The 17,884-nt window shown below is 44.8% G+C and overlaps 1 long non-coding RNA gene across 2 annotated transcripts; it reads right to left on the bottom strand.

Moving 5' to 3' along the window:
• Positions 1-7,045: 7,045 nt before the first annotated feature.
• On the bottom strand, positions 7,046-11,612 carry LOC132085851 (uncharacterized). Of its 2 annotated transcripts, XR_009420287.1 has the most exons (7): positions 11,231-11,612; positions 10,374-10,438; positions 9,692-9,755; positions 8,926-9,001; positions 8,498-8,807; positions 8,040-8,157; positions 7,046-7,267 (listed from the first exon to the last, which is right to left on the bottom strand). It is a non-coding gene; the product is annotated as an uncharacterized LOC132085851 (long non-coding RNA). The 2 variants fall into 2 exon arrangements; XR_009420286.1 differs by lacking the exon at positions 11,231-11,612 and having other exon boundaries at positions 10,374-10,591.
• Positions 11,613-17,884: the final 6,272 nt, after the last annotated feature.

The raw sequence follows: 17,884 nt of genomic DNA, 5'->3' as shown, positions 1-17,884 counted from the left end.
GTACAGCCCTCATTACAAATTCCCACTCCCCAGGCTTGTCCTACTGCAGCAGGCCATGCGGCAGGGCAGAACAGCTCTGGCACAAACATGGGCACGCACCCGTGACACAGAACGTGACAAACAGGGGGACATGAAACACGACACATCATGCTTGTGGTGAGGGCCTCGAGGGGAGAAGGGAAAAGGGACCCAAAGACACACTAGGGAACACAGAACACTGGACAACACAACACAGACCAGAGCTGTTCTGCACTGCCCGCCTGAAAGCTGCCATCAAAAGTAGAGCCTCTCCCTTTAGCTGTCCTAAGAGGCCCTTGGAGAAGATTGCTTTCCCCACTGCCAATTTTCAAATCTGCCCCAACAACTCCCAACCTGCTACTCCACCATCTCCAGGCCAAGGCCCCCGACTTATCTTTTGGATGATGGGAATCCACATTGCACCTGAAATGAGTCTGCCTTGGAGGGCTCTGTGATGGCCTGTGAGCCTCTCGGTCAGCTGCAATAAAGAAAACGAAAACCAAAGTGTGAGTCCAGAGTTATGTGGGCCAAATCCCTGCAAGGCAGCTACTTGCCCTCTCCTGAGTGTGCCTGGCTCCTTCAGGCTCCAGCTTCATCCTGATTCCAAGGCTGTGGCCTTCATTAGGAGTGGCACCTGGGTTAGAGAAAGGCAAAGTTAAATGGCACTCCTGTGAGTGCAGTGGATCACCTTGTGTGCTCTGAGACACGGCAATGCCTCTGCTAGGCTTCTGAACAACCTTGTGTCGGGGATCCTCAAATAAATAAATAAACACCCTTTCTCACCCTGCTGCCTGCAAACCCCCTCCCAAGAACTCCTAAACTGGATACCTGATCACCCTCCCTCTCCCAGTCACAATCCTCAACTCACCTGAAGCCTCAATCTCAAACATCAACCTTGACACTGGGCAGATCCCTCTTGTGACACGATGAATCTGCTGAAAAATTGTTGTTCTTGAGAGCTGAGTAATAACAACCACTTCTCTCCACTGCATACCTTGACTGCTGGCATCTAGATTGACTTCCTAAAAAGAAAGACAAAGAACAGAGCTGTAACACAGTCACCACAAACACTTCTGCTGCAGAGACAAATGGGGCCTCACCTGCTCGGGGGAATCCCCTCACCCGGGATGGGGCCCTCTGGCACAGATTTAATCCATCTCAATCTAAAAAAAAAGTTAGGACAAGAGTCACACTGTTGCAGGATAACTGAAGAGCTCCAGATATGATGTGTCCATCTACAAATCCCATCTAGAGTCCAACTACACCCCACATTACACATTCCAAGGCTCCAAGACTTCTCCTATCGCACCAGGCTATGCGGCAGGGCAGAGCAGCCCCGTCCCAAATGTGTGCTGACACCCGTGACACAGGACAGGACGTGACAAACAATGGGCACAAGACACAGACAGAAATCTCTTGGCAAGGAAAATGGCTGCAAGGACTGAGAGAATGCAAAAGGAGATGACCGAGCTGAGACCGATGGTCAGCTGATGAGGCACAGAGAACCCTGGAGGAAGAAGATGATAACTGAATGATTTATTCCAAGGACAGCAAAGAGGGATGCCTAGGAATCCTACGGTCAGAATGCTGCACCTAACCTCATATTATTGCAAGTCCTAATCCACCATAATGGATCCAGGTGGGGCACAGCTGTCCATACAGCTCAGAAGAAGACCTGACAAGACACCTGACTGGATGCTTCCAAGAGAGAAGAGAGTCTGATGCCTGTCTGAGCTCCCGAGTCAAAAGTTCTGTGGCCCGGGTGCCAGACCAGGGAATGCAGAGATCACAGATGCTAACAATGATGCCAGGGGTACTGACACGGCCCTCAAAGGCCTAAGGTAAAGGACAGGAGATACACAAACAACACACAAGGGACAACAGACAAGTGACACGAGACACACCGGGACTGCTCTGCCCTGCACACCTAAGCACTGTGATCAAAAGTGAGACTTGGCTTTTACGGGGCCTAATGAGCCATTTAATGAACACCCCCCCCTCCAAACTGGGCTCAAAAACCCCTCCCAGTAATTCCCAAACCAGCACCATGCCTTCATCCCCACTGTGGGTCACAGCCCTCTACTTATCTCTCAGACATCTGGGGATGCCAGTCTGTGTCAGGTGCAAAGAAAGGCCACCTCGTCAGCTGGGAAGGTCCTGCTGGCACCGGGCTGGTGTCTCTCAGACAGCTAGATTAAAGAGAACCAAACATCAGTGCCTGATCTTGGCACCGCATCGGCCAAAACCCCACCACTCTGCTACTCACCACGCTCCTAAGAAGGCCCGGCACCTCCTAACCCTGACCCCCTGCAACACATGGAATGCATCTGCACCTGAAAGAAAGTTAGAACATATGTCAAACACCACCAGGGTAACTCACAAGCTGCAAACACCTTATGTCAATCTAGGAACAGCATCTAGAGCCCAAGTACAGCCCTCATTACAAATTCCCACTCCCCAGGCTTGTCCTACTGCAGCAGGCCATGCGGCAGGGCAGAACAGCTCTGGCACAAACATGGGCACGCACCCGTGACACAGAACGTGACAAACAGGGGGACATGAAACACGACACATCATGCTTGTGGTGAGGGCCTCGAGGGGAGAAGGGAAAAGGGACCCAAAGACACACTAGGGAACACAGAACACTGGACAACACAACACAGACCAGAGCTGTTCTGCACTGCCCGCCTGAAAGCTGCCATCAAAAGTAGAGCCTCTCCCTTTAGCTGTCCTAAGAGGCCCTTGGAGAAGATTGCTTTCCCCACTGCCAATTTTCAAATCTGCCCCAACAACTCCCAACCTGCTACTCCACCATCTCCAGGCCAAGGCCCCCGACTTATCTTTTGGATGATGGGAATCCACATTGCACCTGAAATGAGTCTGCCTTGGAGGGCTCTGTGATGGCCTGTGAGCCTCTCGGTCAGCTGCAATAAAGAAAACGAAAACCAAAGTGTGAGTCCAGAGTTATGTGGGCCAAATCCCTGCAAGGCAGCTACTTGCCCTCTCCTGAGTGTGCCTGGCTCCTTCAGGCTCCAGCTTCATCCTGATTCCAAGGCTGTGGCCTTCATTAGGAGTGGCACCTGGGTTAGAGAAAGGCAAAGTTAAATGGCACTCCTGTGAGTGCAGTGGATCACCTTGTGTGCTCTAAGACATGGGAATGCCTCTGCTAGGCTTCTGAACAGCCTTGTGTGGGGGGGCCCTCAAATAAACAAATAAACACCCTTTCTCACCCTGCTGCCTGCAAACCCCCTCCCAAGAACTCCTAACTGGATACCTGATCACCCTCCCTCTCTCAGTCACAATCCTCAACTCACCTGAAGCCTCAATCTCAAACATCATCTTGGACACTGGGCAGATCCCTCTTTTGATATGATAAATCTGCTGAGGGAAATATTGTGCTTGACACAGCTTGGAATTTCAGGGAGTTGTACTTCTCAATTAAAAAAAAATAATAAAAAACCCAAAAACAATCCCAAAAACAAACAAGGAAAAAAAAACAAACAAAAGCCCACAAACACAATAAAACCCAAAACACCTAACTCCCCACAGACACAAATAAACCACAGAAAACATCAAAAAATTCAAAAAACCAACAAAAATCTACCAAAAACCCCAAAAAGAAAACAAAAACACCCAAAAATTCCACCAAAAGAAATCCTACCAAAAAAAAAAAAAAACCAGAGCGAAACTAAAAACTACAAAAGCACCTTACCACTCCTAAACACAAAACCCAAAACCACAAACCTAAATACTCCCTGTATTCCATGCTGTTTTCTTCACAGAATCTTCCGAGCCTCTGTGCTTTAGATGCCCAGAAACACCTGCTGAAAAGAAGCTGAGATGGGCTTAAAAAGCCTCTTCACTGAAATGAGAGGAGAGCTCTTACCCCAGCACATCCCAGAGAGGGAATGAAGCCCCTCAGCCACGGCTGGGGTTAATATACCCCTGATTGTGCCCGCCTCTCGTTCCCATGCCACCCAGGAAAAGGGAGGGGGCAAATCCCACCAACCCCTCAGAGCAGCTGCAGCTGTTTGGCTCCTCTGACTCACATTCAAGGGCAGTAAAGGGCTTGTTATAGAAGAAAACTTTTCAGAAAAGTAACAGTGCTTTCTTTTTTGCAACAACTACTTGGAGCAGAAGAACAGAAAACTGGTAAGATATAAAACTTTGTGGTAAGGTTACATAGCTAGATCAATTGGGTAATTGGGTAATTTGCTGTTACCTTACATAATTATTCTGTGTTTAACAAAAGCCATCTATTAAATTCACACCCAAAACTCCAGCAGCCCAGCTGGCGCTACCAAAGCTCTATGTTTATGCATACAGTAAACAAAACCAAAATTCCACTAATACCTATCAGAAGTCTATGAAAGAAGCCTATTGAAATTGATCCTACCTCAAATACAAAACAACCCATGCAAAGTTAGCTTGACTCAAAAATCAATTTACACAGAGCTAATAACACCAAGAAATAAAACAACACACCATATACTACCAAAGAATATAATAGTGAAGAAAAAAGAAACTACTTTTTTTTTTTATTTAATTTAAACTAACTTCTTTTATTAGCTAGAACAAAAGCTTTTCCCAAGACTGTAACAACTTCTTCTCCTTCTTCTCCTTCTGAAATGTCCCTTCTCCTTCCCAAATTCCTTACAACTTCTGAGTTTACATCCAAGCAAAAAGCAAAATTCGTGCACTTGTGTGTTCGATGCTCCTGCCAGATTCTCTGTTTCTCTCCACATCTTCTTACACTTTCAGTCTTCACGCTGTCCTGCCGTGACGAGTTTGACGAAAGAATTGGTAAACGTTAAGAGAGGATTTCCCTGCCTCCCTCCCCAGAGCTGGTTTCCTTAGTGCATTTCACTCAATCCCAGGCCGGCAACGATGCACGCTCACCTCAAGCGTGCAAGGCTCACAGCTGCTCGGCTAAACTCGGCTCTAATCGGCTAAACTCGGCCATTGTCATCTGCATTCGGCTGGACTCGACCCTTCGGCACGGCTCGGCTCGCTTCGGCCGAACTCGGAGCCGCTCTATGCGCGTTCGGCGCGGCTCGGCTCGCTTCGGCCGAACTCGGAGCCGCTCTGTGCGCTCGGCGCGCCTCGGCTCGCTTCGGCCGAACTCGGAGCCGCTCTCTGCGCTCGGCGCGCCTCGGCTCGCTTCGGCCGAACTCGGAGCCGCTCTGTGCCCTCGGCGCGGCTCGGCTCGCTTCGGCCGAACTCGGAGCCGCTCTCTGCGCTCGGCGCGCCTCGGCTCGCTTCGGTCGAACTCGGAGCCGCTCTGTGCCCTCGGCGCGCCTCGGCTCGCTTCGGCCGAACTCGGAGCCGCTCTCTGCGCTCGGCGCGCCTCGGCTCGCTTCGGTCGAACTCGGAGCCGCTCTCTGCGCTCGGCGCGCCTCGGCTCGCTTCGGCCGAACTCGGAGCCGCTCTCTCCGCGTTCGGCTGAGCTCGCCTCGGCTCGGCTCCCTGACGGCGGGCAAGCGGCGCCGCCTCACGTTAAACTCGCCCGGCTCGGGGCTCTCCTGCTGCCGCGTCCCGCGGGCGGCCCGGCCATCGCACGGACACGACCGGGAGCGCGGGGTGGCACAGGAGCTCATTGGGCTGTGACCGCACTCGCGCTAATTAGCGCGCACGAGAGCAGCGGGCTCGGTTCGGCTGAGCTCGGCTCCGTTCAGGCAGCCTCGCAAGCCTGGCCTCGGTTCGCTCGAGGCCGTCAGGTTCCGCCGGTCTCGCCTTGGTTCGGCTGAGCTCGTTCCATTCGGCCGAAGGAGGCGTCGTTCGTTCGTGTTTTTACAAATATCTTTCTATATTGACTGTATATTTCTATATTTAGTTTTATACTTCTATAATACTTTCATTATTCCAAATAAAAACCCCGTCTCTAACCAAATAAATGAAAAACCCCTTCTTTTAAAGGATATTGAAATGTTTTTTATTGATACTTTGTATAATTATACATTCATATTTTATCGTTTCTTTGGATGTATTACATTAATAATGATATATATATAAAATTTTAAAATATATTTAAATTATTATTTAAATTATGTATAATATCTACTGCTACAACTAATTTTTTCTTATATTTTTAATTTTTATATTTATCTGTATGTATTTACTATATATTTCTAAACTTAGATTTCTACCTTTATATTATTTGTATTTATAATTTTTACAATCAAAACCCTGCCTATTGACCAATAAAGAAAATCCGCTTTATTTAAGTATTTTAAAAATATTTTCATGTTTATAATTTTCATATTTATATTTATAATTTGTTCAATATTACATGAGAACACACCTGCTCCTGCACCGCAGTGGGGCCCCTTCTCCTGGGGACCTTGGGGTGCCCCAATGGCATCAGAGCCCCAAGTCTTCACCCCCTTCTCCTCTATTTAGAAACTACACTGGAACTTTTTTCTGGAAACAAAGACATTACCTAAATCCTCTCCCCGTGTCCTAGACAGATGGATATTCAGTTATTAGTTGGCTGGGCAGCAGTTTCTTAAATAGAATGATAAACAAGATGTGAACATTTTAGCTACAAGCAAATAGGCAAATCTGAACATGATACTGATGGCCAGCCACTGAAGTTATTTTGAAGGAATTTTTTAAACAATAAAATACTGATACCACAAAAATAAAGCAAAAAGCTAACTACTGGCTAAGAAAAAATTAATTTTGACAGCAACAATATTCCAACCACACAGGCTTTTTCCCGATGTCATACCTTATAACTACTGCTCTTGGGAATTCTCATCATGTATCCCAAAAGGAATAAATACCTTAGAGCGTCCTAAAGCAAAAAGTAGCACACATGAGCTCCTCACACTCCCAGGAGGCCAGCACAGCGTGCACTGAGTCTGCAACAAATTCTGCTCACTGAGGGTCTGCAAACAAAGGTTCAATTGATGATTTGAACTGATTTTAATGGGAGGTTTTCTAAGCAGTGAAGCACAACAAAGAACAAACAACAACAATTCTTAAAAAAATCTGCAAGTTTTATTTAGCATATATGCGACTGATTTCCATGCTGTGGATTCTCACTTGGATTCGTCTGTAGGTTCAGGAAGATGACAATGCACACTCTGCCTTCCCTGAGCCCCCCAAAGCAGCTGAGCGCTGCTCCGTGCGCTCAGATCATCAGGAGCTGGATTACACGTGCCCGAATGGACTGGAACTGCTCTGTGGCAGATTCAGGAGACGATGGCAGAGAGGGGCTGGCCGAGGCGTCGTCCCAATTCCATTTCTGTGTGACGAGAAGCGGTTTGTTCCCAACAGCTGCAACAATCCCCAGCTCCCATCTGTGGTGAGTACCGATGGCACAAAATTGGCAGCCCGAGGAAATCGTCTTCTGGGCTCTAAGTGGTCGGGACAGGGTCTGATTTTTTGTTTTGTACTTGTATGAAGATTAGTACAACAGGGCCCTGATCGATGACATGGCAACACAGAATTAAAAACTCCCTGACAGGACTACATCGACTTCTAGGAAAAGACAGAAGCTTAGGACCCTTCTGAAATCTACTTTTAATCCAAAGCACGGGGATTGTCAGCATGCTGCACCTTCCAGCTTTTCAAAGCAGCTTACCTCTGAAGACCAGGAAACATTGATTTCTACAGAAACAATGGGCAACCCCCAGGCTAACCTCAGCACCACTGTTTAATAGGGGACCTGCCAGCGTGCCAGTCCAGCTTCAAGTGTGCTTTACTTCAGTCTAACATCCCCTCAAAATTCTTCTCACATCTTCCAACCCTGAAATCTTAATTTCCCCTAAAGCTTCTCATCATTAGCAATTTCCAAGTAACATGGTATTTTTACAACATTCAAAAATGTCATGCTGGACTGTGCTAGAGACTAATCTGCAAATATAAGCTTAGCAAAGTTTGAATTGCCTTGTCCAGAGAAAAAACCTACAAGTGAACACCTACACCTGCCTACAAAGAGCTAACAAGCCCCTGGCAGCTGCCAGCATCAAAGCACAGCGGATGTTTCTAATACAGGGTAAGGATAACAATATCACCTTCTGTTCTCTCCAGCTTCTTTTCCCTGCAGTCATATTTTGCTTCTTATGATTTTTTTAGTCTCTGCATCTTCTTGGACAGCACCGAGCCCGACGACAAGGATACGAGAGTCTTTCCCTGCCGGACGGAGAGAACCAGGAAAACAGTTAAAAAAAGAACAGGGCAGTTTGAAATTCATACTTGCAACGAGAAGCAGCGCCTAACCAACAGAACAAAAGTAAACAAAGCATGATACCTCCCTGGGGACAGAAGACTTATAAACTCTCCAGGATTTACAATTCTAGCGACCAACCCCTTCAGGACAGCAGCCAAGTGTCCCATGGGGTGGTGCTGCACCAAAGAACCATCTGAGAGGTTCCAAAGAGTGAAACGCACAATATTTTGCAAAGACAAAAAATCTTGCAAAATAACAAAAATACAATAGATGTAAACTACAGGGCAAGAGTACAAGTGCTACCTTTGGGAGCTGGAACCGTCCAGGTGAGCACCTGATAACTGGATCCTCACCAGAGTTTGAACCCTTCAGGACACAGAAGGGTTTTCCCCAGGAATTTCACAGACTGAGTTTGGATAGAAGCGCGCTCGCCGGATCCTCAGAAACGTCGCCCATTCTCCAGGTGTCTGGAGAGAACTGCAAATGGCTCTCACGTAGTTTGAGCTAGTTCTGTAAGGTCTCAGGGGGAATTTCACCAGATGCAACCAAATTGGGCAACTCCCAGTGGGACAGAAGGAACCCAAAGCTTGGGTAAGCAGAGCTGCAGCAAATACTGAGGAAACAAACAAAACAGCGTAAAAAATAATAAACCATCCTTTTTTTTCCTCTTGCTTTTGTTTTTTTTCTTATTCAGATCAGCATAGCAATTAAAGAGAAGGTGAAAAACTCACCATTACTGAACATTTCATCACCTGTAAGCTGAGCATCCTTAGCACAGAGGACTCCAAAGTTAAAATTCACTGATCCCTGGGAAATAAAACCGAATATCGTATGGTAAACAATCAAACAGCAGACATAAAAATTTGTTTCCTCTAAGGACTTTCAGGTACGTATGTATCTTTGCATTACACATTAGAACATACACTTTATACCATCACCTAATACATAATAATTTACCTTTAAATTTTGATAGTATGGCATGAATTTTCAACTTAAACTGGTGATCTATTATTATTCAGTTGGTGCCTACAGTTATTTCTGCTGTCACGTGCAAAAAAACATGAATTTTTTTTACTGGAATGAGCAATTGATTTCAAAGTCATCACAAGCCCACCAAAACACAAAGCTCTGTTCACTGGACGGGTCTGTGAGCTAGAAGTAGTTAGGCTTCTACTTCCCTCTTGTTCTTCCAGAACCAATAAATCCTGTCAACAAAACCAGGATCTTTAGCCCGCTGCTGTGAAAGATTCTACGAGGATGATGGTTTGATTTCTGTTTAGAAGTTTTGATTTGAAATGGCCAGTCCAATGGATAAAGACAGTTTAAGTAGTATTACATTACTATTATTATTATTTCTATTATTATTTTTACTAGTACTACTACTATTATTATCACCTGCTACTGGAAGAAACAAACCAGTAGTACCTATACTTAATTACTTTTATTTCCAGAAAATAATAAAGAAAAAGAACCAAACCAAAAAAAGTCACTTCCTACCTTTTATATCAAGGGATGAAAAATTTCTCTTGGGCTCTTCTCCAATTTCTCAAGACTCATAGCACTGAAAGGCAAACAAAACCGTGCTTTATAGAAGGGCAAGTGCACATTTCAAGGCTGAGCCACCAACTGATTGCAGTGACAGCAGTTACAACATGAATCGTTCCCAGAGCCTCTGTTCAATGGAATGTTCTGTGGAATTGCCGTTTCTTTCCCAAAACACTAACTTCCAACACTTCCTAAACGTATTTTGTATTTTAAAACAACAGAAGTTAGTGAGACTCTGTGTGGAGGTCAGGTTTAAATTTATTTCCTTCCAAAGCACAGAGCTCTGTTCCATCACCCTTCCCTTTGGCTCTACACTGAATCATGGTGAGCATTTGAGGAGGGCTCAATAACCAATTCTATTTCTCTCTTTTTCTAGTTCTCTCTATTCCTAAATCATTCAAGATAAGTCAAATGAAAAATGACAAGTCCAGCATCAAAGTCACACTTTTTCCCTTTGTCTGCTCAAGAACAGGCTCTAAATCCACTTATTGCTGCCTTCAACGATTCAGACTTGCAAAACCATTCTTACATGTTTTACAGGTTTATCGTAAAACCCACAGAACGCAAGCTCTCAATTACAGGAAAAGGTACACAGGCAAATATCTAAAGGGATCACTTATTTGTAAATACATACCTTGATAGAGAGCGCACTGAGAACGTTTCTGTGGGACTCTAAGGGACGCATGTTTTCTGAGCACCCTGGAAACAAGAAAAGCTAGGATATATTACAGGACATCCCCACTTTTTCTACATATTCAAATAGGATTTTTAATAAAAACAGTTCAGTTACAAAAGAAGGAAGAAAACCAAGCTAATTTAACTCAGCTGTATTTACTGCCGATTTAGAGAAAAATGCCGGGCAGCGTCGGCCGCTGCGTCACAGGCCGCGCCGGCAGCAGGGCCTGCCGGGAGTTGGAGTCTCGGGCTGGCAGCCACTCATGTGCCGCGTCAGCCGTTGCGTCACACGCCGCGCCGGCAGCAGGGCCTGCCGGGAATTGTAGTCTCGTGCTGACAGCCACGGCTCCGTCCCCCGCCACCGGGAGCTGCAGTCCCTCCCGGGCATCAAACGGGTCCTTCGCCCCAGGGCGGGGAAGGACCTGAGGCAGCACCGCTCCTCCCGGATGCCCTCTCTTTTTCCCTCCAACTCTTTTTCTTTTTTTAACTCTGTTTTTCACCCCTTTCCCTTCCCTTCTGCTCTCCTGCTTTCTTTCCTTTTTTTTTTTTTTTTTTTTTTTTTTTTTTTTTTTTTTTTCCTTTTTTTTTCCCTTTCCCTTTCTTTTTCTTGTATTTCTAATCTTGGTTTGCCTTTCTAGCTTTAGAATAAAAAAGCAGCAGTAGTAACTTTCAGGCTACCTGGGAGTAAAAAAAACCCCAAAACTATAACGATTGAAAGAAAACTATTTATTCCCTGGGAGCCTGAAATTTTCTACTGCTGCACATGACTCAGAGCTTTTTGTTCCTTCTTATATATAGTTGATATTTCATACTCACTTTATACACCGCCCCTGCCGTCTGCACCGGCGCACCGTCTGCGCGCAGAGCGATGCGGCGTCGTTCGGTTCTGTTTAAATAAACTCGGCTAAATTAGGCTTGGTTCGGCTTAGGTCTAAAATCGTTTCGGTTCGGCTTTTCGTCTAAATTCGGCTTTTCCGGCTCTTCGGCTGAACTCGGCCCGGTTGGGCTAAAGTCGGTCATATTCGGCTCTTTGTCTAAATGCGGCCAATGCCGGCTACACTCGGCTATCTGTTACACTCGGCCACACTCGTCTCTTCGGCTCATCTCGGCTGTTTTCGGCCGCACTGGGCTCTTCGGCTCAAGTCGGCTGTTGTCGGCCACACTCGACTCTTCGGTGAAACTCGGCTGTTTTCGCCCATACTCGGCTCTTCGGGGAAACTCGGCTGTTTTCGCCCACACTCGGCTCTTCGGCTCTTCGGAACAATTCGGCCCGGCTCGGCTCCCTCAGGGCGGGAAAGCGGCTGTCAGGGGACCCCGGCACAGCGAGGCGTTTCCCCACATGCCTGTCACAAACCCGCCGAAATACGCCCGCCCGCGGCGCCGCTGAGACCACAGCATGTGTCGGGTACACTTGAAACGCCACAGAAAATACCACCGGGGCCGCGCCGGGGTCGGTATTCCATGCAGGCAGTCCAGTGACACCCACCCCGGTCCTCCACTTCCCCGCCCTTTTCGCCGCCCTGTTGAGAAGGTCAATTAAAAGTCCGCGACATCCGCGACGCGCCACTCCCAAGGTGGCGGCCTCTCGGCGCAGGGCTGCAGTACCGCGCTCTGCCCACAAGGCGGCAGCACTGCCGCCCGCCCCAGCCGGGGGCGCAGCGCGCCTCGGGGCTGCGGGCAGCGAAGACGGCAAAAAACAACAGGGGCGACCCCCGCCGAAAACTGCTCTGAAATAAATGCCCCAAAACAACCGGGAAGAGGAAAAAAAAACTTCTGCCTCTAATCTAATAGGATAAAACAAAACAAAACCCCAACAATTTCTTTAAAAAAAAAATTAAATATTTTTAAAAATATTTTTTTCATATTAATATTCACATTTCTATTTAATAATGTATATTAAAGTACACTGTCCATTTATACATTTGTTTTTATGAATACATTTCTATTCCATATTGCATATATCCCTAAAACTTAAATTTATTTTTATATTTTTATACATATTTTTACATAGTAAGTATATATTTCTGTTAGGATTTTTACTTCTGTAACACTCACAGTACTCAAAATAAAACCCCTGCCTCTACCCCATACATGGCAAATAAAACCCCCTTTCATTTCAACTGTATTTAAATTTTTTAAAAAAAATATTTTTCAAATTTATATTTAAAATGTTTACTGATGTATGATCGATTTTGCATTCATATTTAGCGATTTATTTATGAATTTATATTCTATGTTACATGTGTTCCTATTACTTATATTTTTATATACTTTTACACATATCTTTATATATTTATTATATCTTTCTGTGTTAGGATTTTTACATCTGTAACGCTTACATTATTTAAAATGAAACCCCTGCCTCTACCCACATTAAAGCCAAAAAGAACCTCAGTCTTCTCAACTGTATTTAAATATTTTTTAAAATTCTATTTTCCAGGTTCATATTCACTTTTACATTTAAAATGTATACTAATGTATACTCTTATTTGTATTCTCCATTACATCTCTTCCTATTATTTATATTTACTTATATTTTGTGTTTATATATATAAATTTATATCTTGATTTTATATCTCAACATTTAGAAATATATAATAATATCTACATTCATATTATTTAAAATGAAAACCCTGCCTCTAACCCAATAATAAAAAAGACCCCAACCCTTTCTTTTAAAAAATATTTAAATAGGTTTTATCCTTATGTCTGATTTTTATATTCCTATTTCTATTTATAATAATGTATATTAATGGCTATTGCTTACTTATACATTTATCTTTACCAATGTCAAGTTATGAATAAATTTACATTCTATATTTCATCTGATGCGAGTAGTTATTTATATATTTTTATACATATTTTTATACATTGATTAAATATTTCTGCGTCAAGATTTTTACTTCTCTAACACTTATAATATTCAAAATAAAACCCCTGCCTCTACTTAAATAAAAGCCAAAACATTCCCTTTCTTTTAAACTATATTTACATATTTTTATATTTATATTCCCATATAATGTTATTTATATTCTGTTCTACAACTCATCATATTACTTAAAATATTTATAAATAAATTTATATTCATACTTCAGCAATTTCTCTTTATATATTTATTATATATTTCTATCTTAAGATCCACATTTCTATATTACTTATATTATTTAAAATAAAACTCCTGCCTCTAACCAAATAAAAACCAAGGACACCCCTTTATTTGAACCAGATTTAAAATGCAGGAAGTAAATTTATTTTTCAAAATTACAATGATAGTTATATGGATATTTTTATTTATTTTATTCATAGATATTATATATATTAGAGAGAATACCTTCTAATAGAATAATAGATATATATTTTCTGTATTGTATATTTCTTTTACTCATATTTATTTAAATTAAATATTTATAGAGATTTGTATTTGTATATATATTTGTATATCTGAATTGATATTTTATTTCTGTCATTTATTTAAAAACCCCAGCCTATAACCTAATAAAACCCCCCAATTCATTTTATCTCTATTTAAATATTTTTATATTTACAATCTATATTTATCTTTGTATATATATATATATATATATATATATATATATATATATATATATAAAATAGACTATCATTTACCGATGTGATAATATGTTACAATTATATACCATGTATTATAGTTTTATGTATGTATCTGTTATCTATATTTATGTTTACCACTCTAATGTTATATTTATTTTTAAATGTATATTTATTTCTATTTTCATCTCTATATTAAACCATAGAAGTTCACTAACCCGACACACCAGAGCCACAACGATACCGTACCTTTGTCAGCACCGGCACGCAGCACACGCCCGTCCCGTCGCAGCACATCAAACCAAACCTGTTTCTATCACCAACGGAACAAACATCCCACAACGTCACTGAACCCTAATAAAAGCTCAAATAAACCTAACTGTAAAAAATTTTAAATCCCAGTATAAAGTAGCCCAAAACCTCCGCACATGCTCATCATAAACTTCCTCCTAAACCAGTATCTCAAAAACCCCAAAAAACTCAAAAACAATTCGAAAATGACACAACTGCTAGTAAAAACAAACACCCGTTAACAATTAAATCAAACCAACTCACTAGACTCAAAACTGCACAACAGACCTTAAACATTACTAAAAAAAGTCCCCAAAGATCTACCTTTATGTTAATGCACAAATAATAACCTATCATCTATACAAGTTATTTGAAAAAATAAAAAAAAATAATTAAAACAATGAAAATAAGAAACCTAAACTATTAAAATACTAAAAAATATCACTACCCAAATTAAAAAACGAATTGCCTATAAAAACACACCGTATAAACGCCCCTGTCCCAAAAAATAAAAAAAAAAATATAGAACCAGAAAGAAATCACAACTTAGGAACACCAAAACCATAGCGTTCAAGAAGTCACACCACATCCCTTATCATACACCAACTACAAACAACAGAAAACAATACAAGGAATTCTTAAAAACCACCTTAAAACCACTACATTGAAAAACATTTCAAAAATTAAAAACTGCATCTAACAAAAGCCATCTAATAAATTCACACCCAACACTCCAGCAGCCCAGCTGGCCCTACCAAAGCTCTATGTTTATACATACAACAAACAAAACCAAAATCCCAGTAATACCCATCAGAAATCTATGAAAGAATCCTATTGAAATTAATCCTGCCTCAAATACAAACCAACCCAGCCAGAAAGTCAGCTTCACTCAAAAAACAATTTACACAGAGTTAATAATGCCAAGAAATAAAACAACACACCATATACCACCAATGAATATAATAGTGAAGGAAAAAAAAAAAACCACTACATTTTGTTCTTTTTGTTTTTTAAGCTAACTTCTTTTATTAGCTAGAAGAAAAGATTTTGCCAGGACTGTAACAACAACAACAACTTCTTTTTCTTCTTCTCCTTCTAAAATGTCCCTTCTCACTCCCAAATTCCTTTCAACTCCTGAGTTTACATCCAAGCAAAAAAGCAAAATTCGTGCACTCGTGCGTTCGCTGCTCCTGTCAGGTTCTCTGTTTCCCTCCACATCTTCTTACACTTTCAGTCCTCACGCTGTCCCGCCGTGATGAGTCTGACAGAAGAATTGGCACAAGTTAACAGAGCATTTCCCTCCCTCCCTGCCTCTGCTTTCCTCAGCGCATTTCAATCCATCCCAGGCCTGCAACGATGCCCGCTCACCCCAAAGCTCACAGCAAGCACGCAGCAGCTCAGGCTCGCTCGGCTCCGGGGCTCTGTGCCTTGGATAGCCGAGGAAACTTCTGATGAGCCTCCGTTCCAATAAACTGGAATGCAAACTCACCCCCATCTCAGAGCCTCAGTGACCTCGCCCAGCCCCTTCATGACTTGCAGGCACAAGGATGCAAAGCAGGTTTTTGTCTTTTCTCTTGAGTGCCAACGGGTCAAATATGTCGGCTTTGACATCACTGATTACCCTCTCTTTGAACTCTCCCAAGGACACTTTTAAAGAAAAGACAGAAGACTGCTGGTACATCCATGTGGGATCAGGAGCAAAGCAGCGAGGATCCGAGGCCAGCGGCGCGGCCGGGCAGTGCCACGTCCCTGCCACCCTGTGACAAGGCACACGGCCGCAGAGCCCCAGAGCCCGCAGGCCCTGCAGCTGCCACACGGATGGACCTGGTTCCCTCCCCGGGTGCCCAGGGGGAAACCTGAGGGCAGGCGTCCTCCCCGAGGGTGCACCCGGAGCCCCGGGCAGGGACGGAGTCGCCGGCTGCTCTCTGGGGACGAGACCCTCCCTGCAGGCGACGCTGCCTCGTCCTCTCCCTCCCCGTGGGACAGGGACCTCCAGGCTCTGTGACCTTCCGTCAGCATCCAGGTGCTGTGTCAGAGCCAGAGGGGTCGAGGCTTTCCAGAGCCATAGCATCCTTTAGGTTTCAAAAGCCTTCTAAGGCCATCGAGCCCCGCTGCTGCCCCAGCACTGCCAAGCCCCCACCCAAATCAGGTCCCTAAACACCACATCTTGCCATGCTTTAAATGTCTCCAGCAATGGGGACTGCCCTGGGCAGCCTGCTCCTACGCCTGACTACCCTTTCAGTGAACAAATTGGTCCTCAAAGCCAATCTAAGCCTTCCCTGCTGCAACTTGAGGCCATTTCCTTTTGTCACGTCACCTCTTACCGGAGAGATCTCGGCACTTAAACCTTACCTGCCCCTTCCCTAGGAGGTCTCTGGCTTGCCTGGATGAGAGGAGAAACACTCCCCCCACAGGAACAGCAGCTCAGCAGGTCCCACACCGAGGCAGGGGAGCAGCTGTCCTCACCAGAGCTCCCGTGTCAGCTCTCAGAGATCGGCTCTGCTCAGCGCTTCAGCCAGGATTCCTGAACCCTTCCTGCCCTGGTGAGCACCAGCTCCTGGCCGTGCCATCCAACGGGCTGGGGGTGATCGGCCACCAGCCAAGGATTTCATGCCACGGCAATTGCACCTCGCAGATTAGACTGGGGCCCGATGACACGCAGCTGAGAATGCCTGTGGCCAACAGCAGCCTCTGCGGCTCCAGGCTGCTGGCAAGGCACAAGGGATTGCACTGTCCCACCATGCTGTGTGCTCTTACCTGCTACAGAATGAAGAGACACAGAGTCTTGAAGAGGAGGAAAGGATTTTGAAGACTCCTGCTAGGAAGAAAAGATATCTGAGGGAAAAGGAAATGATATCCAATGACGCTGAAAATCCCACAGGAGCGGGCCGCAGAAATGCTTTTATGTGTGTGACAGTTTGAGAAAGAAATAAGTGCTGAGGCTGCAGGCTCAGATGCCCACAGCGAGCTCCCGGATCCTCCAGGACAGAGGCACCTCTCCCTGCTGCTCCGGTGTTGCTGTGCCTGTGGAGCAGGGAGGGAAGGAGAGGCACACAGGTTAGCACAGTGGCAGTGCACAGGCTGTCACCCATCTGACCTGCACCAAAGAGAAAATCTTAATTTTCCAAACTTCCCATCAACAATTTCTCAAACAGACGAATACTCCCCTTGGAGGCTGCTGTGCCCTGTGCACCAGGGAGGGGTTGTCCCTGGGGCACAGGTGTCACCCACATTCCGATGCCATTGTCCCCAAACCCGCGGGGTCCCCCGGGGCGGGGACAGGTGTGACACTCACATTGCAGTGTCCCCCCAGGTGAGCACAGGTGTGTCCTCCACATTCCGGTGTCACCCACATTCCCGTGTCCCCTCAGGTGAAGGTGTCACTGAAATTTTGGGGTGCCCTCTGACACCTGTGTCCCCTTAGGTGAGGGTGTCACCCACATTCTGGTGTCCCCCGCATTCTGGTGTCCCCTCAGTTGGGGTGCCACCCAAATTTTGGGGTGCCCTGGGACACCTGTGTTCCCTCAGGTGAGGGTGGCACCCACATTCCGGGGTGTCCCCTGGGGCACAGGTGTCACCCACATTCCGGTGTCCCCTCAGGTGAGGACAGGT

The sequence above is a fragment of the Ammospiza nelsoni genome, chromosome 32 (genome assembly GCF_027579445.1).
Source record: "Ammospiza nelsoni isolate bAmmNel1 chromosome 32, bAmmNel1.pri, whole genome shotgun sequence".
Classification (NCBI taxonomy): Eukaryota; Metazoa; Chordata; class Aves; order Passeriformes; family Passerellidae; genus Ammospiza; species Ammospiza nelsoni.
The sequence above is the reverse complement of the archived record's forward strand: the minus strand, read 5'-3'. Positions and strand labels throughout refer to the sequence as shown.